Below are 27,398 nucleotides of genomic sequence, written 5' to 3'. Positions count from 1 at the left end.
GAGCATTATGGAAATATTTCATCCCACTAAACAAATCTCTTCCCACCCATTTCTATACTAGATACTTCACAAGATAAGCTCTGTGAATATGATTTCATAATCATTTAAATAAATCCTGAGCTAAATGGGATGAATTTTAGCCAAATCAACCTTGAATATCTGCATGGCTTAGAATCTAAATATGTGTCATTGACGACACATTTTAATAACAAGATGGTGGTGCATTTTAACATGCATAATACTACATAAAATGCCTTTCAGCTTTTCTCAATAAAAATTTTTCAATAGATTACATGAATACATGCAATACATGACAAAATGTATTACGACATTTATCTTCTGTAAAAAGAAGCGGCCATGTAATATATGCACCTGATATAGATGAGGTTTTTATAACAGATTACACATAAAATCACATCAGGGAATAAAATATCATGCAGAAAACACTGTTATTGACTGTAATAATATATTTTTTATATATAAAGTATCATGACCAGTTGAGTATTATGATCAACATGTAAATAAGGTACAAGAGGCCCAATAACCTAAAACTCTGGGTATATTTCAGCCATTGTGACGTTTCTTGCAGTACGTAATACATCAGCAGAATTTTGTTATTTAACTGACGACTCAATCCAACTGGCAACTGTTATAATTAATGATGGTTCATAAAGATGAATTCAAATTTTCATTAAAATATCCTCCTGTTTACTAAAATGGTGAGGTCTAAAGACATTAAAGGTAAGAAAGGGCAATAACTCCATAAATTCTTAACAAATTGCCTCCATAATTTAACTCAGTTGAGATCATCTTGCTTTAAAGCAGAATAAAAGAAATTCTGCTCCAACAGTTTTTACTTTGAATTTCTTTGAAGGTGTCACCTGTAGACTCTTGATGATAAACCTCATGAAAAAAAATTCCACCTGTTAATAAGTAAAACAGACTTACCTGACAGTGACCTTCAGGATTGGCTCTGTGTGTGACTACATATCTCCACCTACAACAACAATATATTGATGTTAGTCAGACAGCATTAGTATATAATGCATTTAGTAGACAAGGTCAAGTGAACATCATTGATGCTATGGTAGCTTCACTACTGATAATATGATGTCAAAAACATCACTACTTTTGTCCTAATTCCAAATTAACAAAATTTATACAAGTTACATACATATTTAGAGAGGATCTTCGAAAAAATAAAATGAGAAAGAAAGCTAACATTGTCTGTATTAATTAAGGTGGGTTTTTTCCTGATTTCTTTTCATTTTTCAAGTCCCCAAATTTGACATTCAGATCTCTTAGGAACAGTGACACAATACAACATTTTATAGCAATCTAATTAAAATTTGATGTTCATTATCTACTCCGTACTGGTACACTCTGCATGAACATCGCATTTTAATTAGATTACACTTTCTAGCAAATACCAAAATCAATGGTTTTCAGTCATCATAGTTTTGTGATAATTAGTTTGTGAAATGTTGAATGTTATTCATTCACTAAATTCTGAGAAATATTTATCATTCATTATTTTGGAGTCTCTATATAGTATAACCCCACCTCTACTTTTGTATGACAATGGTCAAACAGTGACAATAATCGTAATCATTCTTGTACCACAAGATCCCATTATGACAATAATGAACACACAATTTTCTTGTCACATGTGACCCGAAATGATCTCTGGGCCACGACCTCGTGACACCCCTCTGACCTTTAACAAAGACACCTACCCAAAAACCCCTAATCATTTTTCTTGTACAGCCAATGTCTGTCTTTGCATAAGCAGAAGAGTACAAGATCATATACAACTATATGAATGGTCCTCTCAAGCATTATATTGATAATTAGGCTGGCGAGATTTTGTATCTGTTCTAATAGAACAGCTAGTGTTTAACACTGTCAATGACATTGTGTTATGTGTAAATAAAGATAGTGACGTGTTCATCCAATTTAAACTTTCCTGATTTATATACTTCTGTCATGAACTTATACCATAGAGAAAATACCTCAAACCAATTGGGCAAACGTCCAATTGGTTTCTTGTCAATGAAAATAAATACACTCCACTATTTTTCTCGGCCCATGAATTAAAACCTCATTTTTTACTGTCTGTGTGTTTATTGTTTGTAAATAGACAGTAGGAAATATCTAGGTCTCAAAAGGATCAGACATTCAGGGGATCATTATACTATTTCACATAAAAAAATATCCATCAAAATCAAATGTATCAAAATATCATAAATGTTTCAACACCACATATTTTTTATTTCTTCACCCCTTGCTTCATAAAGCTTGTGGTTAGACATGATATTTACAGCCAATGTCATTTAAGGATGCGCCAGGACTAGGAGGTGGAGGAAAGTACCCCTAGACAAGAGGCCCAGAGGGCCTGTATCGCTCACCTGGTTTGTAATGCCAAGTAATGTTCTGAATATAAGTTCATTGTTTCTTTTCTGAAGGAATTTGGATATTTACTTCTAATTCCCCTATTTGGCACCACTCTTTCTGCTCCAGGGGGTCTGAGCCAAAATTTATACGAATTCTGTTAAGCCCAAGGATGTTTTTGGCCGAATTTGGTTACAATCCATGCAGAACTCTAGAACAAGTAGCAATTTTTAGGATTTACCTCTATTTCCCTTATTGGGCCCCGTCCTTCCTGCCCCCAGGGGGTCTGAGCCAAAATTTATACGAATTCTGTTAAACCCAAGGAAATTTTTTGGCCAAATTTGATTACAATCCATGCAGAACTCTAGAACAAGTAGCAATTTTTAGGATTTACCTCTATTTCCCTTATTGGGCCCTGCCCTTCCTGCCCCCGGGGGATCTGAGCCAAAATTTATACAAGTTCTGTTCCCCTTCCCACAAGGATGTTTCTGGCCAAATTTGGTTACAATCCATGCAGAACTCTAGGACAAGTAGCGATTTATAGGATTTACCTCTATTACCCCCCGCCCTTCCTGCCCCCGGGGGTCAGAGCCAAAATTTATACATGTTCTGTTCCCCTTCACCAAGAATGTTTCTGGCCAAATTTGGTTACAATCCACGCAGAGCTCTAGGACAAGTAGCGATTTATATGTTTTACCTCTATTACCCCTATTGGGCCCCGCCCCTCCTGCCCCCGGGGGGTCAGAGCCAAAATTTATACAAGTTCTGTTCCCCTTCCCCCAAGGATGTTTCTGGCCAAATTTGGTTACAATCCACGCAGAACTCTAGGACAAGTAGCGATTTATATGTTTTACCTCTATTACCACTATTGGGACCCGCCCCTCCTGCCCCCGGGGGGTCAGAGCCAAAATTTATACAAGTTCTGTTCCCCTTCCCCCAAGGATGTTTCTGGCCAAATTTTGGTTACAATCCACGCAGAACTCTAGGACAAGTAGCAATTTATATGTTTTACCTCTATTACCACTATTGGGACCCGCCCCTCCTGCCCCCAGGGGTTCAGAGCCAAAATTTATACAAGTTCTGTTCCCCTTCCCCCAAGGATGTTTCTGGCCAAATTTGGTTACAATCCACGCAGAACTCTAGGACAAGTAGCAATTTATATGTTTTACCTCTATTACCACTATTGGGACCCGCCCCTCCTGCCCCCAGGGGTTCAGAGCCAAAATTTATACAAGTTCCGTTCCCCTTCCCCCAAGGATGTTTCTGGCCAAATTTGGTTAAAATTCATCCAGAACTCTATAACTAGTAGCGATTTAAAGGAAATGTTGACGGACGGACGGACGGAGACGGACGGACGGACGGACGGACGACGGATGCCGCGCCATGACATAAGTTCACCTGGCCCGACCTACCATATCAGTGCCCGGCAACTACCTTATTTAACCACTCATCCACCACAGCCCTATGCCTGTTGATTTGGTTATAAATTGCATTTACCTTCATTACTATAGTGACACTAGTAAATTGTAATCTTACACGGAGTATCATTTTGAAATTTTAAATTATTTTTGTGAACTATTTGTGTGAATATATCTTCTTTAAGAGTACTAAGCAAACTCTTTCATCATTATTAAACATCTCACCGGGTCGATACTGCTGCTGGGCAGCTTGCTGGGGTTTTCGGTGAGCTCCCTTGTACTATACCATCAGGGGACAACACATTTTGCTTTGGGGGGGGAATTAGCTTATCTCCCCTGATGGTTGAGAGTACCAGTGTCCATGGCATGGTTATAATTTATAAACCATAATTCACCAACACAACAAAGTTCCTGGTTCCATATTTTGTTTATTGTAGGTGACTGCCAAAAGTTCCGAAATATTAAATTACAATAATTATTAAACTCTCCATGTTCTCTGACTCTCCACTCCCTGATTGTCCTTCACTCTGTCTGTTCTAACTCCAACTCTCTACTGTTCAATTCTCTAACTTCTATATTAATCCTATTCTTCATTATAATTAAACTTGTCCAATATCCTATATCTCATTGGCTAATTCCTTAATTAGGCTATAAATGGGTGTGGCCTGACAATTTCAATATGGGCGGAGCTAAACAATCATCAATGACAATTAATACTATTTACCTTGGGGGTACTCAACTGGTCCTACAAGTTCTGACCCAACAGGTGTTGACAATAATACCATAATTAACTCTATTGAGTAACAAGTGACATTTGGTCAATTATAGGATTTAAGTAAAGATAAATGACTAACAATAAAAGGCTAAGTCTGTTAGATAAGCCTACAATAAAAGTGTCCATAAGACTTCCTACTACATCAAAAGAATCTCAAACCAGATTATTCCTAGTTTTGTACTGATCTACTTAATTATTTCTAAACTTTCTAAATACAACAAATTCCTAACATTTTTACTTGTGAAACTCTCCCCTACTTCACCTAGATTTGTCCCAAATCTATAAAAAATGTTACTAAAATGAAATGATATTATACAAGTATATACTTTCAAAAAAATGTAATATATATTAAACATTAAAAAAAAATGAAATTACTTTGGAATAGAGCAAAAATTTTGATATTGAATTGAATTGATTGGTCAGACCAACTCAAATCCAATATGTACACATCAAATGAAGGATGACCAGTCCAACATTAGATGAGCACAGACCAAATGAATAATTTTTAAATTGATATGAAAAGCATATGAGAATAGCATCAAAAACTTTATTCTATTATTGAAAAAAAAAATCTTAGCAATACCTAACATATGTTGAAATCATCTGTGTATTTTTTTTTTTTAGAAAACTTTTACCTAGTATTAGTTCTTACAATGAAATTATTTAAAAGAAAATCATTAAACATATATCATACAAATTATATCTATCCTATGTGATACCATAATATAAATGTAGCACATCTGTCTTGCTAACACATAAAGGACTGGTATTATACATTTTATAAAAATTCACACATACCGGTATTTTCTCTTTCATTCCACACTATGTTTTTTTAAGGCTTATTATAATATTTACAACAATCAATTAGCTATTTCCTTTGAATAAGAAAATTTTCAAGTATATCCTATAATCTCTTACTATTTACAATATTTATATAACCTTTTCAAATTCAAATGTACAACATTAATATCTTGCAATATTGGCAATATATATGATATCAGCTTGGTAAACGTGTAGATATTACTACACTCAAAGTTAATTGCTATGAATGTCTATATACATCAATAAATCAACAATCAATATAACAGATTAAAGTTTTAGTTCACACTACAGTTCATCATTTTGGCCATAATCACTGTCTTCATTATCTCCTGATAAGCGTATTCAGTATAACACAATGTCTTAATAGTAGTTCTCTTATATCTTTGTCGTTACTTGACACTAAACTTTGTATTAGTTTTTCTCTAGATGAGTAGATTCGTCATCTCTTCACGTTAAACTTTGTAATTTATCCATCTATTTTCTTTTCTTTAAATATACTATTAATGTCACCTCCTCCTTGGGTGCATGTTTCATTTCCTCTTTTGGGTGCATTGTTTCACTTCCTCTTTGGGTACTTTGTTGACCTCCTCCTTGGGTGCTTTGTTGCATCATTTACAGCTTGTCTTGCTGTCACTTCTGAGATACTGTACTACATCTTACATCTCCATATATAGCATTAATATACACACAGTTAAAGATACTTCTTATCTCGTAGGTTTGCTTGGTTTTCACTGTGGTATATATCACAAACGTCAGGCAGGACTGCTTATACATAACAATGATAATTCACTATATCACAAGTTCACAATTAATGTCCTCCATATAGAAAACTTTTCTGCTGTATAATCTCAACAACAATATTTCTGTCTGAATCCAGATTTCTCAATGTTAGTTTCAAAATGACAGTTTCTGTTTGTACTGCACCATTACATATATTTGCAAAAATTCTCAAACGCACATGTGACAGGATAACGGAATTGAAGTATCATAATAAATACTTTTACTTAAGACTTGTAATCTAACTGATAAATAACTGTTTGTTAACAGTTGAAAATCATACATGTAATTGCAATTATTGCCAGAATTTCTTCATACAAAAAAAATTAATGTGTGTACCTGTAATGTTACATGTACTAACTGACTATGTACTTAGATTCCCAGATCTTACTAAAAGTAAAAGAATAACAGTGTATGTACATACTAAGTAGTGAAAATAGTTTCTTTATTTATGTCTGATTATGAGTTATCATATTGTGTTGTCTACCAGCAATTTAAGGTTCACTTAATGTGTCCGGCTGGCTCTCTCGCAAACACTCTAATATGATTGGACAACTCATAAACAGATGGAAAGCAAATTATTCTTAGCCTACTTAATATTATCCTATGTGTGTCCTAATCTTTTTACATACAACAAACTTTTTGAAGTACTTCTTGGAGATTTACAATACATATTGGATCTACACCTAAGCTTACAGCTTTCCATCGTGGGTGAAGATCAGAGTTCTGATTGTGAAATTTGTACTCGATGGTATCGTAGGATAGATTTTTCACTCCAGAGACTTGTGTCCACTTGTAATGGTTGTCTGGTATTCTGTATTTTCTTTGCAGACGTTGGTCCCAAATCTGCCTATTCAGATTTACTAAGTCTTTATCAAGCCTTTTGATAAAGTATGTCAGTAAGAGTTTTGGTACTGCATCAATGGGAACAAAAGAAGATTCTTCTCTCGTAGCACAACAATATATTTTGGCTTTCATTGGTCCTGGATACAAATGTAACTCTGTGACTCTAGCACATTGATAACAATCAGACATACCGAAGTGATTCATAATACTGGGATGTTTCCTTGGGTCGAGAGTTTTGGTCTTAATGTCTCTGGTGGCAATGCTGTTTACCAGTGGTTGAAAGAAATGATTTTGTTGCAACGGTCGTTTTCGAGCTTTTCCTGTCATATTCTTCTTTTCATGGAAACTAATCCTCATCTCTACAGGTATCAAGTCTGCTATAAGCCAGGCACTGTGCATTGATCTGTCCTTATACTGGATCCGATACCATAGCTTGTCTCCTGACCTCTTTGAACAAATGATTCTTTCTATTTGGTCAGCTGGCAGAGGGTCTAATTTGACATCTTTTACATTATCTTCCTTAATGGTTTGCTTCTTTAACTTCTGTGCAAGTTGGCCGGGGTTATCCTTTCTTGCTGAAGAAGGACCTGCTTGGTTATCTGCTCTTGGAAGATTCTGCTGTGTTTGTGCGTCGTCGTCATCTGTATCAGATTGTGATTCTGTTTCAGATTGCGTTGATGCTGGCAAAGTATCCTCGTTTGGATTCTGTGGCTCATCTGCCAATTCTTCTGCGTTCAGTTCAGCTTCATCAGTTTCATCCTCATACTCACGTGGAGGGTTTGTCGGGCGTCGAGCAGGATCAAAATAGGGTTTCAGTCTACAAGCATTCACCAGAGATCTGACTTGTTTGTTATTTGAACAACGCCTGAGTTTGAACGTGTTGTTCGGATAAGCAGCCTCAATATTGTATGGTCCTATCCATTTCCGGTGAAGTTTTGGAGCGTGTCCTTTTGGTACTTGTGTACAGTATAGCCATACTCTGTCTCCTATTCTAAATTTGGTTTCCTCTGCTCTTTTATCATGCTGTCGCTTGTAGTTTTGCTGTGCAATTTCCATATTTTCTTTTGCTAATTTCCTTGAAATGTCTAAATGTTTCAAATGTTGAGTGAGTTGGTGTCGAAATTCTGCTGGTAATGTTTGGTTTGGTATTAACGATGCATCGATTGGCATTCTCATGTCTTTTCCAAATAATAGATAAAATGGTGAATGCTGTGTAGATTGAGTAGCAGGTGTCATGCGGTACGCCATCATCACAGCTGGAAGGACATCTATCCAGTCAGTCTGTTGTCCTGTACAGTATGTTCGAAGTCCTTGCAGTATTACACTATTCATTCTTTCACAAACAGCATTGGTCTGAGGGTGGTAGGAACTTGTGTATACACGCTTGATTTGGAACATCTCGCTTAAGGCTTGAACTAAAGTTGACATAAAGTTCTGTCCTCTGTCAGACACTAGCGCTCGTGGTGCTCCGTACCTGGTGAATATTTCCCTAAATAGAATTTTTGCTGTTTCTGCTGCACTTTGTGTTTTCATTGGAAAGGCTTCGCTCCATTTTGATGCGCTGTCGATGACTAGCAGGATGTATTTGTAACCATCTTTGGTGGTAGGTAAGCCTCCAAGAATATCCATGTGCCATCTTCCAAAAACTTCATCTACTGGTAAAGGTTGAAGTGGGACTGGTTTACCATGTACGTCTCGTTTGGTTTGTTGACATAGGATACAGGATTGCACATACTGCTTGATTTCTTGGTACATCTTGGGCCAGAAGTATTTGGTTCTTACAGCTTCATAAGTTCTTTCTTGACCTTGATGTCCTGCCATGGTACAGTCATGGTATCCTTGTAAAACCTCATCTCGTATAGCTCGTGGTACTGCTAACTGTTTGATGACTCTTTCTGCCTTTGGAACGTTGCGATATCTTTTCTGATGAAAATGATGCAGAATCCCATCAATGATTTCATAGTTATAGCTCTCTGCTACCACTTTTCTGGCTAAATCCTTATCTATAGGTACCATTCCATGAACTTTGTACTTGATGATGTCACAAAAGTCTGGACATTGTTCTTGTAACTGTCTTAATGCTGGTCTGGTCTGTATTTCCCAATAAAGATGCTCCTTGTCATCATTTGCTCTGTCATTTGTCACATCGTCTGCAGACACTGGTGATACTATTGGGTGTGGTGTTTGATCTAACATATACTCTAAAGTAACAGCTACGACTTCTGAGGTATTTTCCTGTGGCGATTCTGTACTTTGGTCAGCTGTAGCTTGGGAAATTTTAGCTGTATATGGAATGCCTGGAATCTCTGGAAGTTCAGCCTCTGTATCTGGTGTTGACTGCTTCTGTGAATCCTTGTGATATTCTCGTCTTGAAAGTCCATCTGCATTTTGGTTCTTAATCCCTGCCCTGTGTTTAATAGTGTAATTGTATCCCTGTAGTTGCAAAGCCCATCTTCCTATTCTGCTATTTAAGTTTTTAGACTCCTGTAGCCACTTGACGCTGATATTGTCTGTATAAACGGTAAATGGAGCAGACTCTAGATATGGCCTAAACATGTTTACGGCTTCTACTAAGGCTAATGCCTCCTTTTCGTTGATGTGCCATTTCCTCTCTCCTGTATTAAGAGATCGTCCTCCATAAGCAATGGCATGTTCCCTCTTTCCAGTTTCATCTAGCTGTCCTAAGATGTATCCTATCGCCGAGTCCGAAGCATCTGTTGACACGATGAAGGGTCGACGAAAGTCGGGAAAACGCAAGAATAGGTGCAGATACCAAACTTTGTTTAAGGGTGTTAAAAGCTACCTGACATTGTTCTGTCCATACAAACTTGGAATCTTTGTGCAAAAGTGCATTTAGTGGAACTGCTATTGTTGCAAAATTTTTAACGAACTTCCTATAGTAATTGCACATGCCTAAAAATGAACGCACTTGTTTTGCTGTTTTGGGCTCTGGGAATTCTGAGATTGCCTTTGTTTTTGTGTAATCTACACTGATTCCATCTTTTGACAAAATATGGCCTAAATAGTTAACAGTTGTGGCAGCAAAATTACATTTAGCTGGTTGGAGTGTTAAATTTGCCCTAGCAAGTGTAGAAAATACTGTATCTAGATGTTGCAGATGTTCTTCAAATGTTTTACTAAATATGAGAATGTCATCAATGTATACCAAGGCAGTCTTGAAATTCATATTTTGAAGCACTCTCCCCATCAAAGCTTGAAATGACATTGGGGCATTTTTCAAACCGAATGGCAACCTTGTGAATTGAAAGACACCTTGATGTGTAACAAATGCAGTTTTGTGTTTTGTTGCTGGATCTAAAGGTATTTGCCAAAAACCACTTGCTAAATCTAATGTTGAAAATATTTTTGCTTTGGAATCGGCAATTGTGTCAAAAATGTCATCTAGACGTGGTAGTGGATAGTGCAAGTCATCTGTCAAAGCATTTAGTTTCCTAAAATCAACAGCAAATCTATATTTTACTGGCTGGTCTGGTGACAGTGACTTTTTCTTTACTAGCACTACAGGAGAATGCCAACAGCTGTCAGACTCCTCTACAATACCCTGTTCTAACATTTCTTTTGTAATCTCTTCTATTATTTTCATTTGTTCTGGTGTGCGTCTGTAATTTGGAGATGAAACAGGTCTAGAATTGTGAGTGTGTATGGTGTGTTGTGTTAAATTTGTTTTTCCAATTTCGGATAGGTCTTTTGCAAACGAATTTCTGTGTTTTCCTATCAGAATGAGCAGTTGTTCTTTTTGCGATTCATTTAAGTCACTATTTTCTAAAGAAATTCCTAAATCTTTTGCTATACCTATCAGGTCAGTCTTACTTACTGGTGACTTTTGGTGTGTCTTTGTATGTGACGGCTTCATCTTATCATCTAATGTGGTGATGTTGTGATCTGCTAGCTGAGAAATGTGTGCTACTGTGGTGTGTCTTGCTAAGGAGATAGGTGTATTGGTTGGGTTAATAAATTGATATATACCCTGGTTGCTTTGTACTTTCGAAATACATTTACTCCCTATAAGTTTTGCCTCATACAGATGTTCTGCTGGTTCTAGATACACTGTTGTGCCATTGGATAGCTTAGGAATGATGACTTTAACCGTGGCTTGGGTATGAGGAGGTATTGTAACATCTTCCTCAACTTTAGCTATAGCACAATGTGATCTAGGAGCTAGGGGTACTGAAGCAAAACCATCATGTAGAGTCAAGACATTTTCTGTAAATCTAATCTCTGCATTGTTACTTTTGAGAAAATCAATGCCTAATATGATGTTGTTGTGTAGTCTTTGAAAAACATGAAATGTGTGTTCTAAAATGAGCCCATTCAATTTGATTGGAATTTCAACTTGACCTAAAACTGGGTGAACCTCTCCACAAACACCTTTTATTGAAAATTTACTACTGTTTTGAAGTGGAAGTTTTGGGAATGCTCTTTTTAACAACTCAATAGAAATACATGAAATGTCTGCACCAGAATCAACTAAAGCTCGTGTTGACTGGTTTCCTACTTTAATATATATTGTATTACCAACTAATGGTGTGCTAGCAATTTTTATGTTAGAGATACTTGTTGAGTTTACAGTAATCTTCCCACAAACACTCTTTCTACAAACAGAATCTAGTTTTCGAATTGGACCCATGTTTAAAAAATGTATTTGAAATCTGGCAGTTAAAAGAAAAATATTCAAAAATAAGAAAGTCTATCAAAAAATATAGACTTGTTTTGTAATTACATGTATTTTAGAACAAAAATTCAACAAATAATATCAAAATTAGAGAAATGAGAAATCTTTAGAATACTGTCACATGTGCTAACGAACTCAAGCAAAATGTAATGGTACTCACAGGATCCCTCGTTAGGCTCTTTTGTTGACGTTTCTTGTAAAAGTGTTGAATTTCATGGGTGTTGGTCATTGCGTGGTCGTCTGTTTCTCGTAGAGTCACTCCATAATCAAATCCATTTGCTGAGGTCCGAGGTCTGGGTCGTTGCGGATTCTCTACCAATCTCTCACCGAGTTAATACTGCTGCTGGGCAGCTTGCTGGGGTTTTCGGTGAGCTCCCTTGTACTATACCATCAGGGGACAACACATTTTGCTTTGGGGGGGGAATTAGCTTATCTCCCCTGATGGTTGAGAGTACCAGTGTCCATGGCATGGTTATAATTTATAAACCATAATTCACCAACACAACAAAGTTCCTGGTTCCATATTTTGTTTATTGTAGGTGACTGCCAAAAGTTCCGAAATATTAAATTACAATAATTATTAAACTCTCCATGTTCTCTGACTCTCCACTCCCTGATTGTCCTTCACTCTCTCTGTTCTAACTCCAACTCTCTACTGTTCAACTCTCTAACTTCTATATTAATCCTATTCTTCATTATAATTAAACTTGTCCAATATCCTAAATCTCATTGGCTAATTCCTTAATTAGGCTATAAATGGGTGTGGCCTGACAATTTCAATATGGGCGGAGCTAAACAATCATCAATGACAATTAATACTATTTACCTTGGGGGTACTCAACTGGTCCTACAAGTTCTGACCCAACAGGTGTTGACAATAATACCATAATTAACTCTATTGAGTAACAAGTGACATTTGGTCAATTATAGGATTTAAGTAAAGATAAATGACTAACAATAAAAGGCTAAGTCTGTTAGATAAGCCTACAATAAAAGTGTCCATAAGACTTCCTACTACATCAAAAGAATCTCAAACCAGATTATTCCTAGTTTTGTACTGATCTATCTTAATTATTTCTAAACTTTCTAAATACAACAAATTCCTAACATTTTTACTTGTGAAATAACCTTTAAAAAAAAAATCCATTTTCCTTAACTGTAGTAATCAAAACCTGTATAATATTGAAACCTGTCTATACTGACCAAATATGCAGAGCTAACTTGATTTGCGCTCTTCTAAGAAGAGAAGTCTTCTCAGAAGATCTTCCAGCTTATAGATGGAAGAGCTAATTCCAGAAGCAGAAGAGCTACAAATCGAGTGAGCAGAGGTTATATTCTAGAAGTAGAAGCGGGTAAATCGAGTTCTGGTGTCGATAACATTTAGTTTGGACAAGCTATACTGTTAATAATAATTAGTAGCAAATTTCAACAGTCAATTCCAATTTGAACACAGGCTATATTTCATATCAAAATAAACTGTTCACATTATTTTGTTACACTTTGTGTAGGATTCCTATACTTTAAATTAATTTCTTCGTACGCAGACAGATTTTGGCGAGAGATTTTATTTTTCTATTTCATAAGAAATTATACTGGATACATTCACACCATTTTTACTGACTTTAGCCATCCTTGCCCGACTGTTCACTTTAAAACTAATAATCAATTACCTCAAAAAAAGGAAAGAACAAACAAGCAAACTACATGTACCTCATAATAATACACTTATCAACCCAAAACATGCCGGCTATAACAATTATATTTTTTTCAAAATGATTTTTTATAAACTAACCATACAAAGCAGATAATCAGACAAAATGGAATTACCTCCCCTAAGCTAAAATGTATAATGAACATTAAGGCAGTAATCTTAGTTAGTTACTTGTTTATCGCATACATGACTCTGCCTATTACTATTGAAGCTTAAGGCAATAATCTTAGGACTTTTAAAATTTCACAAATGAGTAACGGGAAATAATGCTTTCTTGTTACAATGAAATATTTTCTTATTGAAAATATGTAGTTTTAGGCAATTACTTAGCTTTTAAAACTCAAAAGATATTTCAAAATACATGTATAATGTCTATTAAAATCAAAATTCTACAAAAGAGCAATGAAGAACAAAACAACATGTCATATAATATCAAGGAACATTATTATTTTTCTTTTAGTTATTTCAAACTTTTTCTTTATAAATGCACGGATACTAATATAGACTAATATATATGGATTGGTTTTTAATTTGTGAGCTTACCTTTTCGAAAACAGCCTCAATTTCAAAATTGGAATTTAAAAGAGATTGAAAATTTTGTAGTCACAATATTTATTAGCTTAATACTACCCTTACCATTAATTAAAATGCTCTACCGCTGACAGAGCATAAATAATACTCATCAATTGAACAATAATTGGTGTTTAATCATGTATATATATATACACAATTAACACAAAAAATAATATAAAATAATTTATTTTGCTTGTGGCGCATGCGCAATGAATACTTAATTCCATGTAGGATATAGTGCCATAGAAATTTTTTGGGATGGCACAAATTATTTTTAATATTTTTGACTTGACAAGCTAAACAATGGAAGTAACAGTGTAAAGTAAGTAACTTTTGTAATCGAAGAAAAATACTTTTTGATAGCGAAAAAAATGCCATTTGTTCGCGGTGGAGCATCTTTAAAATCAATCAAATGTTTATTTTCTTGCGGCTCAAATATTCTATTTACTATGCATTAGTTGGCTATCACTGCACTACCTTCCTCTTGAACACTAAGATATCAGCATTCCTCTTGACACTAAGATATCAGCATTCCTTTTGACACTAAGACTTCAGCATTCCTCTTGACACTAAAATTTCAGCATTCCTCTTGACACTAAGATTTCAGCAATCCTAAAGACCTAAGATTTCAGCATTCCTAAAGACCTAAGATTTCAGCATTTCTCAGGACACTAAGATTTCAGCGTTCCTAAAGACCTAAGATTTCTGCATTCCTAAAGACCTAAGATTTCAGTATTCCTAAATATCTAAGATTTCAGCGTTCCTAAAGACCTTAGATTTCAGCATTTCTTAGGACACTAAGATTTCAGCATTCTTCACACCACTATAAGATTTGAAGAATCCTCCAAATCCTAAGATTCGAACATTACTCAGGACTCTGTGGGACCCTAAAATTTCAGTGCTCCACTACATGTACCCTATACAGAGAAACCAATAGCTCAGCAATGTGAGGCAACATCACGAAACCTGTCCAAGTTTACATAAGACCAAGTGCACCCTATATATAAGTATTGGCAGTATGCAGTTTATCCTGGACTGTGTTTATAGAATTCTCCCAATACCTATAAACACACATTTACATCCAGACTGGGGAAATGAAAAGAATTAGGTTTCTAAGTGATGTATATTTGGGTGATAACAGTATGTTCCAAGTTCAAATCACAGCTTTATACCATATTGTTTGAATAAAACAAAAAACATTAATTTTAGGAAATCAAAATTACCATTTCTACAATAAGGGTTTAATGATTATCCCATAATGGCATTACTAGTTATTTTGTGTATCAAATTCTCATAGCTATTTCAATTTTCTGAGAAGTCACGAAATTATCATCCAAAATGAAAACATACTGGTATATATATCACCACATAGAGACATCAGAGAAACCAGTTTGTAATCTTCTGATTAATGAGAAGTATCACTTACTGACTTCAACAAGAGTTGTTTGCAATAATAAGTGAAAAATTCTTATAAACTATATCAATGGCAGACTTACCGATTACTCCAAATCAAAACTGTCATACCTTGCCACATGTAGACTTCAGAAAGTAGCAGAGATTTATTTCTGACAATTAAGATGTAGACTAAGCTTTTGGTATATTTCAGTTCCAAGTTCAAATTCTAAACAGCTGTTAATTAGACCTCTTAAAATCACAGACAAATCACTTTGAGCTATAATCCACATTTCACAGACATCCAACTTGGACCAATATTGTAGTATGCATGATGTTGGAGTTCCATTTACCCCCAAAACAGACCACCAGAATCGTCTACACATAAAACAGATTCCATAGATAAACCAGGATATGTCATATGACAGTATTGAGATGAATTGTATCTGTCAATTAAATCAAATGCCACTTTTAATAAGTTGAGAATAAAATTCCACTTCCTTCATATCAAAATTATAGACACTAGCGTTCTGTATCTGGCTACACTGCACATTTATCAATGTGACCTTAGTATAACCTTTAAGATCCTGTGACCTCAGTGAACTTCCTGATATCATAAAAGAATCCCTAATCTTGATATTCCTAAAGAGTGAAACTAAATGATCCATCCTCTGTAACTAAAGTGCCTGTATTCCCAATAAAACAGAATAGTTTCATTCTTAAAACACATATGTATTAAGATCTTTTGAAAGTTTTATTTTTGTATCAACATTGAATATTTAGGTTTGTTTACTGAATCTTGAGGCACTAATTCAGTAAAGGATCACTTGTAACTTGGTTCCACATCCTATCAACAGCAAGGGTCATTTAGGACATACCAGGTTTAGGAGATGGAGGAAAGCTAGAGTACCTGGAGAAAAAAACACCGACCAACAGTCAGTGTGTAACATTTTTGCAGGTTCAACAAGGGATTCAAACTCGCAATTAAGAAGTGGAGGGCTTCTGGAAATATATAGGAACATCTTAACCACTTACTTGGTCACCGAGTCTCCAGAATTATGCAAAAGTTTACAGATAAAGTGTTGAGCAGAAGACACTTCAAGGTCAGATCTTACAATATTCAAGGTTGTTTGCTTATTAAACAAGAATGTAATATGCTTCTTCGGAAATTACTTTTGAAAAAAAAACCAAACATGGTTGCTATATTTAAAGACATGTTATTACGCTTATTAACGACCTGATATGGAAGCTTATCAAGCAATTTCTACAAAATTACGTGATCAGAGGGTGTTTGATAACCATATTAACAGATAAATCCATCACTTGTTCGTTTTTCAATTAATCACATGTCCCTTTTTACATGACTGAGTATAATGTGTCTATTACAGTGCCTATCTCGTTTGGGATTATCTAAGGACTTGATTATAAGCCTGGTTACATAGTTAATTGAGTGCAGCAGATAGTGCACATAATGGCCGCCCAGGTTATCAGAGCTTTGTTGATCGGGATCAAGCCCGACAATACCGCTGCGTGCAACAATCTGAACGACTATTAGCACAGTAATTCGTGTAGAAAGAAGATTTATTCAGGCATGGTAGAATAAATAGATACTGCTTATTTTAAATTAAAAGAAACTGTTTACAATTTTAATTTTTTTTTTATATATATTATACTCGAGAAGCTTTAAATGACATCAATAACATGTATTGTTTCAAAGCACCAGAATGACCCTGGTAACGTGAATCTTTATCTTCCCGATCTGTCTCCTACGCAAGATCCATATCTGTTATATACAGGTATGAAGATGTTATCGTCAGCATGTCGGCCAGTGACACCATGCTGTAGGGACATACCCCAAGCCTTTGAAGTGACCCTTACTAGACAAAAATAACAGCCTATGAACCTATCCATACAAAGCTACTCTAAAATAAATCAAACTCTGGAACACAAATTGCGATTTTATTCAGAAATTTGATTTCGGATGGAAATTCTACACCCTTTATATAAGAAAACCACAGTCACCTGGAGGCTACGAGAGGAAAAATTTCATTCATTTCTATATAAACACCAGATTTCTACATAAACACTCTTATCTACCTGGGTAATGCTATACTTCATAAACAACAATGTGTATTCATGTTGAAGCACTCTGTTTCCTAACATTAGTTTCTCTATAAGTATCTTTGTATTTAACAAAATAAGCACACCACCACCAAAACTAAATAAAAATAGTAAAATTTCTATGAAACATACAAATACCTTATTATCTTACTGATTTGTCAATATTATCAGTATCTAAATACATTTTGATGTCATTTTTTTAAAGAATTATCCTTTCTTTGGGAGTAAGTAATGATTGTAATCACATTGGTTTTGAAATCAACATGATGTTTTTCGAGAAAAATATTTGTAAATTTTTGAGAAACAACACAAATTTTGAGAAGTCAACATAATTTTTGAGAAAACAACATAATTTTTGAGAAAACAACATAATTTCCTCACACAGAGTAATGACATACAATCAATACCTGCTACAAAGGGAAGACAACTCATCAATCAATTTATTTGCTGTATAAAGTTGTCTTCCCTTTGCAGCAGGTGTAAAAATTAAGCAACCTTTCCTATAAAGATTCCACATATATAGATGTAGACTTTAAATTACATGGAAAGCATTCTCTTTTATTTACTAGGTGTATGTGCTGCTTGTGCACCTCCTTGAAGCTATTGTATCAGGTTGAGTAAGGTAATAGGGATGTGGTGACTTAACATGTGGTCCAGAATAGTTCTGTATGTTTGGGGAGTAGGAGGAGGGGGGAAGGTATGAGGCAATTAAAGTATCATATGTTGGTATATAATTGGTAGCAACATCTTAATTTACAAACTGGTACATAGGATACACAGATTAACCTTTTAATAAAAGTATTAAATTTACCTTTCCTACTTGGTATTCAGTACAGAACAAAAAAAGATATACCTACAGCAGAATTGCTTTTCACATCTAAACATGTTCTATTTCCATAGATTTTTGATATAAAGGAAAAAATAATGATAGACTCTGATATACAATATTTATTGATTATAGTTAGGTATACTTACTTCCCCAAAAGGCAAAGAAATTTTACAGTTGTGTGAAAAATTCATTGTGCATTGAATATTTTCATTATTTATGCAATGTCACAGGTGTCATAAATACAAGTGTAACAATTTCACCAATGTAAATTTTCGGAAAGACCTACTTAATCCCTTAGCTCATTCTAGTTATGATAACATCCATTGGCTTAGCAGTCATTGTGTTAAATATATGGTAATAGATTCCTGACAATGTATCATCAAGATTTTTACTAATTTAACACCACCGTACCAATCAATGCAGCTGGACATTGACAATTAGGCTGGACAATTGACCATCTGTCCTCTGCTAATTAGATGAACGAAGTGAGTATCATATTGACCACTTAAACCAAGCAATATTCTGATGATATTTATTGATATTGTTACCATCCGGTTAACTGTGTTGCATAAATAATTAGAGCTTTCCAATTAAAGGATTATTTACTCTGATGGCCAGTGGTCAATAGAAAATGACCACAACAACAAGGACAGATCTGAACACCAGCCTTAATTAATACACCAAAAACTGACTGCAGTAGTATATAGCTTAAAGTCTGTATAATTGTAATGATGGTCGTTATTTTATGTAACTGAAAATTACAAATAACATAACAGAATGTATAATTCAAGATGGCTGTCAGACAGCCATTTTGTTTTCCAAATCTGGCCCAAAAATGAATGAGCATGGCCTTACCAAGTGGAACCTATGAGGCCCTTGTATAAATGTTTCAGAAATGGAACCCTCTTATAATCAAAGATGATGCCAGCAAGAATGGAGGAAATATAACCCATTATAAGGACAATTTGAATCTGTGCTAATTACAATTCAGAATCATGAGATAAAGTTCATTCACGTAAGTTATAGATTAAAGATTTTTGCATTTCAAAACCCATGAAAATTCTTCTGTGAAATGCTCAATATACTTTACCTTTTTACAGCAATGATCCAGCTGAGTAGTTACGAGACCTAATGTAATATTAATACTTTACAACATCGTGTGGTATGTAAGGTTAGCTTTTCCTATCTTATCTGTCAGATATAACACTGGCCACACCTATGTAATGTCAACACCATCAAATAAGTATCTTAACAGATTAACACCTATATCCAACAATTCGATAATGTAAACAAAATGATTTTCACAGCGACTTAATTTCACGTTGCCATTTTCAACAACTTTTTTATGTTTATTTTATTTCATGATTTTAAGTCATATGCTCAGATAAATGATTTTCCCCACAAAAATCAAAACTGCGGAACTTAATCGTACACAAAAATTAGTTGGTTAACAGTGAAGTTCCTTCCTCAATATATTGTATACCAAAGGTTATTTTCCAGAGATTTTCAACTAAAACAAGAAAATGATATTTTACAAATCTTAATTTTGCATTCTGGTTATAAGAGTATATAATTTAAGCACTAATTCTTGTTATTTTATGGCTCAAATCTATGAGACCACCTCATTGCCCAACGAAATTGCGATATAATAGATATGCAGTACTGCAATCTACTATCAACATCTACAGGGTTGCTGAAAATATAACAAGGAGTAGTTTGTCCTGAGATATAACACTATCATTTGATACTGATGGACTTAAACAACAAATATACTGCAGCCTCGAAAAATGTACAGACATTTACACACCCAACACATCACACATATTGAAGGTCGTCCTTAAATGAACCATACTGGTAATAGGATGTTACACCTAATACACCAATAATAAACTGAGATCAACCAAATCTTAGATGTGCAGTGGACTAACCACAGAATGTACATCATACATACACAAATCAATCCTTCATTAGTATCTCAGGTTGATTCTGTGATTATCAGTGTCATCTGTCTTTTTCTACCTAGGGCCAAAATTTCTACCTAAGGCCAAAAAAATATATGTTTAAAGTTACCCAACCGACCCTAACTATTTACATCCCCCTCCCACTCTAATGAACCTGTATAACTTCTACAGTAGAACATAAAATGTTCTTTATGAAGAAACTTTGTTTTCTTTGTAGCTATTGAAACTCAAATTTAAAAACAATAAATATTATAAATATGTTATTGTTATTGCTGTCCCGAAGGCTGACCATGAATGTTTTTACCCATGAAATACTAAAGAAGCTTCTTCAAACCAAGAAAAGATTTACTCACAAATTTATCATGTCATACAGTATATAATGTGTTTGAACATAAGTACAGGTAATAAACCTACCTAAAAACAGAATTGGTTTTAGCCAGGTAATAATTATCCAATGGAAGTATGACTGAGGATCACGTAGGTATGGCGAGTGGTCCTAATGTACAGGTGTGTCCAGGTGTGTCCAGGTGAGAAAGGATGAGGAGAGAGGAAGGATGAGTGTCCAGTTAGGATGGTAACACACAAGAGACTGGCGGGCTGCCCAGTATTACTAGTATACTTGTAGAAACATGCCTGGTATGTGACAGCGACTCGCCAGACTCACCAACAACACATCACTTGTACTACATACGCCCCTACCTGTATCTATAGTATATATCTACCTGTAGGCCTACCTCATCAGTTACCTCATTTAAACAGCCACTTCATTATTCACAGGCCTTTATCTGATAACATTTTTCCTAAGGTTATAAAAATGTTTATAAGTATTAAACAACGGGACGAGTATCAGAGCATTTTGTCAACAGACAGCTCGCCTACACAAAGGTTTGGGGATTACCGAGGGAATTAACGCGTCGGTATTAGTAAAGGAGGTTAAATGGTAAGTCAACACCAGATGAATAGGACTCTCTTCACCAACACAAGTCATATCTGAGGTTTTCACTCTGATGTAACAGACTGACTAGCAGGTTAAGCCGAACAATAAACACAAACCAATATAATAGTCAGTCGATCCTATATGACGGTCAGTCATGTTAAGTACACTGACCAGGTATACTGGATGGTTTGGGTTGGACTTAATTGTTTCACATAGCCAGGTAGTGGACACTGGGCAAGCTTTGGTCAACAATGACCAAACATACAGATCGTTTTAACTCAGAGTGTATCCATTGGCCGAGTAAACATTTCCAAACAACGGACAACAGACACCACCCATGTCCCCCCTCACAAAACCTTTAAACCAATTACAGAGAGTTGGTATTGGCTACAGCATAAACTTCATCATTCAAATCTATTAGGGGAACAAGAGCAAGACTGTCCATAAAGTATTGTATCAGCAGTATTTTCACACACCAACACTGAGGAAAGACAATCCTACCAAAGATTTGTAATAACAAAGTGATTGCATACCAATACTTCGGTGCCAAAACTTAGAGGATTACGAATTAACATGTCTGTTTAAGAGTGTCATTCGAGAGATCATCCTTATAGTAGATAAAACAGATGGATACAGTTATCATTTTTGTGTATACAAACATGTACTTAGCAGAAGACATTGTACATCATAGACGGTATGATTACAAGAGGATCAAAAGAATATCATGACTGAGACCAGAGACAACATTCAATAAATTTACATTTACATTATATGATTTTCCATAAATCATAGAAATTTAATTACTTAAAGGATATTTCAACTAACATAATACACAGTAACTCAACTGTGCTGTGACAAAAGCCCTTGGTGATATAGTCAAAAAGTTTTTCCCATATTGGCTATAGGGGATTTTATTGAGTAATGGAAAATTCAAACTATAGATCTAAAGAAAGAAAGCAACATCTATAGTTGTACATTGTATAACTGTAGTTTCATTTGTGAGTAAAATATTCAAAGCATAAAAAACACAACAGAAATTCATCAAGACATATTTCCTATTGCCATAAAAATTCACGTCTGTACCTGCATGGCCAAGCCTTGAAATATGACATTTTGTTTCTTTGACCATGAACCCCTAAAAATTTGACGTATGTACATGAATTTCATGCCACATTGAAAAACATCAGTCTATTTAGAAATTATAGCCAAGACAAGAATAAATTTGGCCTCTGATCATTGACATGACCTTGCAAATAGGAGCAGTGAATGGATAGTTGTATACAATATTCATTAATATCATCTATTCATATTCAGAGGCCCGGTGGATCTCAAAAATGTTATTATGACCGCATATATTACAGAGATAAGATCAAATATATAGTACACAATGGAGATCTCAGAAGTTTACAGAGAAGTATGAAGCCATTTTAACATTTTGATTGAAACACAAGAGACCTACTTGGCTTAATGGTCACCTAATCATGAGATATGATACAAATTTGTTCTTTCATCAGGACTGTTTGATAAAACTTTGCATAAGTTAAAAAAAAAGCAATTTCCATTTTCAAACGCCATAATTTAGTATTTCATCTCTTCTAAGATCTTATAGATGTTAGATAGCCGAGTCCCATCAGGTTATTTTGTTCACAATGTCAGACAAAATTTCATCATTACAAAGGGCAATAACTCTGTAAGTTACTGTCGGATGATTTCACAAGGGAACATTAGCTGATGATGCACAACACTCATTACAACAGTTGACGCATGACAACGGACAAGAAATTATTGCAAGAGATCATGATGACCAATGGTCAGGTGACCAAATAAAAGGGAGACAATTACATCTATCGAGAATGTCTACAATTTCCACATCCTAGAACGTTTCGTCTCCACTCCCATGAGTGAAGAGGAGACAAGTGTGAAATAATTGTATCAAAAGACACACATTAGTGCAGCCCATTATGTATTTCTTCAAATAATTTTCACAAGTTAGATTAAAACCTAAACAATAGGCCCAGAGGGCCTGTATTGCTCACCTTGTCTAAGATTGCAAGAAATGTCCTGAATACAGATTCATTATTTCTTTTATGAAGGAATTTATCTTTTACTTTCCCAATTAGGCCCCACTTTTTCTGCTCCAGGGGGTCAGACCCAAAAGTTATACAAACTCTGTTTCCTATTTCCAGACAATATTTCTGGCCAAATTTGTTTAAAATCCATACAGAGCTCTATGACTAGTAGCAATTTAAAAGATTTAACTCGGTCAATTTCCCCTATTTGGCCCTGTCCCTCCTGCCCCTAGGGGGGTCAGAGACAAAATTTATACAAACTCTGTTCCCCTTCCCAAAAGGATGTTTTTGGCAAAATTTGATATTAGCATGTTAATATCAGTTTTGTGTGTTGACAACGGGCCTAACCAAGTGAAGGGCAAGTGTACTAAATGTAATTTCAAAAACAATAATTTGGAGAAAGCTAGGATACTACAGAACAATGAACCTTTCAAAACAAACCGGAAAATTGCAGTGACTAAGCCTAGCAAACAAACATTTGGTCTTTTCTAATGCTCCCGAGCCAACTCTGTGATCGTTCTAAAGAGACACACAACTGCCCGCGGGGAATATAACTTAGTTATATTTCGTCATTACAAGTCGAAGCACCAAAACGAACACAGAAGTGTTGGTCCCTGTAAATTAAATCAGCCTCCTTCCATCATGACCATCAGAATTGGGCTATCTACCAAAGCCGTCCATAAATGGTGGCACTCGGAGGAAATCAATGCTTCCGGACGGAGAGCCGTTTCATTTTATAGAAACCATTTTCTACTTGATAACACATCCATAACACATGGAATGAAATCTATCTAATGGGGAATATGATAAATCACATCAGGATATAGAATTTTTGTGGGAGTACCAAGGGAATTGAATTCACAGTAAAACGTTTTGTCACTTTTTTATGTGATTTTATTGAGGTAAAGCACTTCAAAATAACCTTGAAAGCTAGGGCATGAATAGTGTAATTTCTATGGCAGCTAAAATGAAAACTGTGGTCTAAATATTTCCAAAGATATTTTCAATTTTTCCTTGTTTCTCTCCAATGCAACCTTGAAATGGGGTAAATTGTTCAAATGAAAATTACCCAACTAATATGGATACAGTAGACTATGACCTTCAACAACAACTAAATGGAGTTCTGTAATAATTAAAACACCAATCTTCTATCACGAATAACTTATGCAGCGCTTATGGTGAGAGAGTGGATATGACACAGCGTCATAGTATAATTCTCTAATCAAAACAAGCAATCATTCTAAAACCTTAAACAGTTATTATACTCTTTCAATCACACTTTGAATTCTCGAATTTCATTGCTCTATCATTGATTAAAGTCAATTGTAAAACAATTGCAGACAAAAACATCTCAATAACCAAAGATAATTTTGAAGCAGTATCTACATATTCTTCTTATCCAATAATTCACTAACATGAAAATTCCTTTTAGTAAAAGTATCCTTTGATTCCACAACCAGAGTGGGAATTAATTGTTACTGTTCTCCTATAATTAGATATTGCATGTGTATTGAGCAATAATATACCCCTCCGTGCCTACAATACTAGTAAGTAAATACAGACATTGAGTTGCCCATTTATTAGCATTTTCATTAGGAATTAGTGTAAGATTTCCCAACTAATACGGTGAGTCTGTGATAATCCGAACACTGACAGTTCGGAAAACTTTCAAATTGGATGGAAATATCAAGGAATGGATTTAATTATTGAGTAATCCAATAGAATACGGCAGTCAGGAAAATTTGAAATTTGGAGAATTGGTACACACAAGTCAAAAGTATCAATGGTCAACTGTAATTCATCACATCAAAAACATCCATTTTTAAGCAATGCTGACATATCGTTGATGATTATACAACACAAAAGGTTCCTCACTAGAGGAGTGTGCTGTTTAGGTTAAATATGTCATAAGAATGATCACAAGTATTTCATCCCTTCCAGAAAAGGCTGCATTAATGTTAGTAGGTTGGTTGGGTTTAATGTTCTAACAACATCCATGGTCATTTAAGGATGTGTTTTACATGCGAAAATTTGTATATGTTTTGGGAGGCTGCGGTATATCTGTATTGTGTCTCTTTACAATAGCAGAAACTATTACCCATTTTATCAAATTCTGTCATAGATTATTGTACTTCATTGTTACCCTTTCTTATGGAGACTGCTGTTTAGGTTAAATATGTACAAATGGTTATGGAATTCAAGCAATCCTTTTTAATGGATACCGTTCTTTAGGTTAAATATGTTACTTAACATTCATATGAAGCATTCAAACTATGATATCTGCTAAATAATGGTAATGATAGTAATTTTAGAATACAACTTTGGGATGTTGCAGTGATGATGATGGTACAGTAGATAATGACAATGGAATAAATAAATTATTTTTATCATAATGTCAGTGACTCAACGGATTGACAGCAATTTTGTTTATATGACCAAGTATCTGTTTCAAATTGAGATAAATGTTCACCATTTAGCCAGAATAACAACTAAATATTGTACAAGTTATTACAAATCCAACTTTCTATACATAGGGATTGGCTAGCACTCAAAGAACTCCTTTCTTCTTGTTAAAATGTAAAATATTATCACAAACCCCCCACCTCTCAGTCTTGGGTTCAAATCCCACGTTATGTAGGGCATTAATACCAAGTACTGACCACAGGTCAGTGACCTTTTTATGTGTATTCTGTTTTTTTTCTCCACTTTCTAAACCCGACACCTGCTTAAATGACCCTGGCTGTTAATAGGACATTTACCCAAACTAATCGTACAAATTTCAAATTTCTTTGAAATAATTGAGGTATCAACAGATAAGATATAGCAGATTGGCTCATCCGCTTGACTTAGAAAGAGCAATTAAATGACTACTAGTACCTAATTTAATTTTCAATATTAATCTATGTATAAACTCATCAACTTTACTAAAGCTTGTAAAACATTCAAGATGTTTACTGGCAATTAATTTATGATTATGCTAGCTTTAATACAGATCAAGATACCCTGCAATCGTATATCTGTACTAAGTGCTATCTCTGTACCTGAAATATCTAGAACTGTCTATCCCCATTCCCCAACCCTAAATCTAGGGGGAGGGGGATTTAATTAGGTATCTTGGCAATCAATCTACACCTAGCTTCAAGAGGAGACGTTCCAATTTCCTGGCACCTCCCCTACCCCTGGTAGGATATTTATATATACCTGTACCCCCAGCTGGAAGTTTATGTACCTGACACTTGTACAAGTCACACTTAACTGCAGCAGAAGAATTTATCAAGATGTCGTTGTGCACTGTACTATAAAATATATACAGAATCTCCAAAGGATGTCTTCACTAAACAAATATCTCTTTTCTTGAATTTATGCAAAGTGAAATATATTGTATATTTTTCATCTCCAGCAGTGAAATGTGTTACCTAAATATACATATTTCATATGGAGACTTTCATGATCTTACTATCACGTGGGCCTGTTTATTTATTTACTTTAAGAAACATTTATGCAAATAAAATACATTAGACATGTAATAGAGATTCTTGTATATTTCTAAATACATAACTAACATATAATTAACTAAATAATATACTCTACCACATAATATTTAAAACTTTAGAAGTCTAGACATTTCGATATACCCAATACACGTAGACAGATTCACCTGATGTTTCTACCAAACACTTAAAAGTTCATTCATTGTGTGAATATCTGGAAAATTACACGTTTCAGAAACAAAAACCATAAATTAAATTTGCTCTAATGAGGGGAAATTGTTTCATGGTTTTGCTGTTCAATTATTGTTAAATAGTGTTATTTGCAAAGTAACAAATACAGGAATGCAGTAATGATTCCCTCTGAAATAAATTTTGATAAATGTCATTCTCTTATCTATAATGGTTCCTAAAAAGACAAGTAAAATGGTGGTGATCATATCAGTGATTTATTGTCAGTATTCTACAATGACTTACATCTCTATCTTTAATATTCAAAACGCCCCCTCTCCCCTCCACCCTTACTCCTTCCCCCTCCTTTACTTCGACCCCCTTCCCCATACACACACTAACTCAATGATAGTTTCTCTTTCAG

General features: G+C 34.9%; 1 protein-coding gene across 3 annotated transcripts in view; it reads right to left on the bottom strand.

The window, feature by feature from the left end:
- The window catches only part of LOC138325514 (KN motif and ankyrin repeat domain-containing protein 1-like), a 114,221-nt gene that overhangs the window by 77,429 nt on the left and 9,394 nt on the right, over window positions 1-27,398 (bottom strand). For 2 of the 3 annotated variants that reach the window (XM_069271233.1, XM_069271227.1), the window contains exon 2: window positions 949-997. The exons of the other annotated variant lie outside the window; for it this stretch is intronic. The gene's annotated coding sequence lies outside the window, so the exon portion shown is untranslated. The remainder of the gene's footprint in view (window positions 1-948; window positions 998-27,398) is intronic. 3 annotated transcript variants of the gene reach the window in all.

Source organism: Argopecten irradians, chromosome 6 (genome assembly GCF_041381155.1).
Source record: "Argopecten irradians isolate NY chromosome 6, Ai_NY, whole genome shotgun sequence".
In the NCBI taxonomy this organism is placed as follows: Eukaryota; Metazoa; Mollusca; class Bivalvia; order Pectinida; family Pectinidae; genus Argopecten; species Argopecten irradians.
Note: the sequence above shows the minus strand (reverse complement) of the source record. Positions and strands in the feature narration are given on the sequence as shown.